The following is a 3,091-nucleotide window of genomic DNA, read 5'->3' as shown; positions in this document are numbered from 1 at the left end:
TTGAAGTTAAATAGAGAGATAGAGAGAGGAAGACTCATGGGTGCCATTGCAGTACTCTCTGAGAGTGTGAGAGAGTTGAAGTTAAATAAAGAGAGAGAGAGAGAGATGGGAAATGGGAAATATGGTTTTTTTGGCTAGGGTTAAGGAAAGATGAAAGATGTGAATTGGGAAATATAAAGGATGGGGATTGGATGAAAGATGGGAATTGACAACGTATTAAACAATTACAATCCCGCTTGTTTTAAATATGCTACTCATAATGGTATTGGCAAGAAAAAACTTGCTGTCAATATGGTTCAAGTGGAAGATACTCAACCAAGTGGGAATGGGTTCAAACCCATTTGGGTGTAATATTTTTTTTTATATAATTAAAATATATTCAGTTCTGTTCGGTTTTCAAACCTCAAAAACCGAAACCAAACCAACCCAATTCAGTTCGGTTCGGTTTCATAGTTTTAGTTTGATTTTTTTTTCGGTTCGATTTTTTTCAGCCTCGGTTTGGTTTTCAATCCAGTTTTTTTCGGTTTTCGGTTTTTTAAACCCACCCCTAGTCTATACGGTGAAGTACAAAGCTGATGGAATGGTGGATCGCTGCAAGGCAAGACCAGTAGCAAAAGGATACACTCAAAATGTGGAATTGACTATATAGATACATTTGCCCTTATGGCTAAGATCAATACAGTCCGTGTTTTGTTGTCTTTCTCTGCAAATCTTAATTGGCCATTATAGCAGTTCGATGTGAAAAATGTCTTCTTGCATGGGGATTTGATAGAAGAGAATTACATGGAACTTACACCAGGGAGTAACGTTCCAGATATGCATAGACAAAAGGTGTGCAGGCTTCAAAAATCATTGTATGGATTGAAGCAGTCTCCAAGAGTGTGGTTTGGTAGATTTACCAAGTCTATGAGAGCATTTGGATATAAGCAAAGCAACTATGATCACACGTTGATCTTGAAACGTTGGAATAGAAAGCTTACAACACTCATTGTATATGTGGATGACATGGTAGTTACTGGTAATGATCCGGATGAGCGTGCAGCCTTGCAGAAATATTTAAGTACATAATTCGAGATGAAGGATCTTAGGTCTCTGAAATATTTTCTCGGGATTGAGGTATCAAGGAGCAAGTCAGGAATCTTTCTGTCATAGAGAAAGTATATTCTTGACCTGTTAAAAGAAACTGGCATGTCAGCATGCAAAGCGTGACTACTCAGTTGGCAAAAGGAATGAAGTTGAGCATTGATTTAAACCAAGTACTGGTAGATAAAGGGAGGTATCAACAATTAGTGGGAAAATTAATGTATTTGGCACATACTAGACCAGACTTTCCTCATGCCTTGAGTGTTGTTAGTCAATACATGCATGATCCAGGGAACAACACATGAATGCAATTATGAGGATATTGAATTATTTGAAAGGAAGTCCGAGGAAATGGATTTTGTTTAAGAAGAATGGTCATTTTAGTATTGAAGGTTATACGGATGCTGACTGGGCTGGTTCAAGTGATGATAGGTGATCAACATCAGGTTATTTCACCTTTATTGGTGGAAATCTGGTTACTTGGAGAAGCAAGAAGTATGGAGTAGTAGCAAGGTCGAGTGCATAAGCAAAATACAGAAGTATGACCCTTGATATTTGTGAGATTTTATGGCTTAAACTACTACTACAAGATTTGGGTGTCAAACATAGTCAACCAATGAAGTTGTTTTGCGATAATAAGGCTGCTCACGATATTGCTCATAATCTGGTGCAACATGATAGAACTAAACAAGTAAAGGTTGACAGGTTCTTTATTAAAGAAAAGCTAGAAGATAAAATCATAGCAGTGCCTCCAATCAGAACGGAAAATCAAATAGCTGACATTCTCACCAAAGCAGTTTCTAGTGAAAAGTTTTCTAAGTTTCTAGACAAGTTGGGCATGTGTAACATATATGCACCAACTTGAGGGGGAGTGTTCACTTGTATAGTTTCCTGTAATATAGGATTTCCTAGTTTAGGATGGATCCCTTGTAATCTGGGAGAAATCTCTTTATAATCTCCTGTAATTATTCATCCCTATTTGGTTAGGCTTAGGATTGTATATTTTTCCTCTTCCTGAGAAGAATAAACATATCATTCGAAGCATTCTCTTCTCTATATTATAATCGGAACCATTTATTCTCTTTATCATCATCTAAAGATTATGTACACAAAAAATTATTTAATTTTGAAAATCGTTTAATCATCCATACGTGTTAAACCAATCAACAATTTTGTTGGCAAGTAGTATTTTCATGATGAACCGTCTATTTGTTTTATACATATAGAAGAGATCTTCAAGTTGAACAATTTTTCGCATATTTGATCTAGATCTCCAAATTGAATGATTTTTTTGCATATTTGATCTTTAAATGATGATGATGAAAAGAATGAATAATTCCATTATAGTATTCGGACTGTAAATATTTGTTATTCATTAGTGGAGGGACAAGTAAGTCTCTTCATGGAGGAATACGCAAGTATTATCCTAATAGTCAATCTTGAAGGCGGGAGTTTGGATATAGAATAAGGAAATTTACGTGTCCCTCCACTCACAATAATGTATGAATAACTAAACAATCTCCATTTACAATTAAATCTCTCATTTTTTTTTCTGTGCCATCTCCCATCTGAAGCAATGATTGATACATGTTTGTCAACAAGGGAATATTCACAACGTAATTGCTCGCTTTCATGAAGGACTCACAAAGTACTGCATATAATATCCTTCACATCCTGATCAAGTGCAAACTCTAATTTAAAGAGACTTTGTACCACATTGATATAAAATTTAATACATGGATAATGCATCTATTCTTTCCATGGTAACCTACATGTCCATCAACTTATGATTAACGTACTTTTATCCTACAAACATTATAATCGAAACCGTTCATTTTCTTTAACATCGTCTAAAGATCATGACTGCAAAATATTATTCAATTTTGGTACAACTTAGCCATCCATATGTGTCAAATTAATCAACAGTTGTAAAAGTATCATTTTTATGATGAATTGTCCATTTGTTGGAGGATATGAATGACTAAATGATCTCCAAATTGAACGATTT

The sequence above is a fragment of the Malus domestica genome, chromosome 15, assembly GCF_042453785.1.
Source record: "Malus domestica chromosome 15, GDT2T_hap1".
Taxonomy (NCBI): Eukaryota; Viridiplantae; Streptophyta; class Magnoliopsida; order Rosales; family Rosaceae; genus Malus; species Malus domestica.
The sequence above is the reverse complement of the archived record's forward strand: the minus strand, read 5'-3'. Positions refer to the sequence as shown.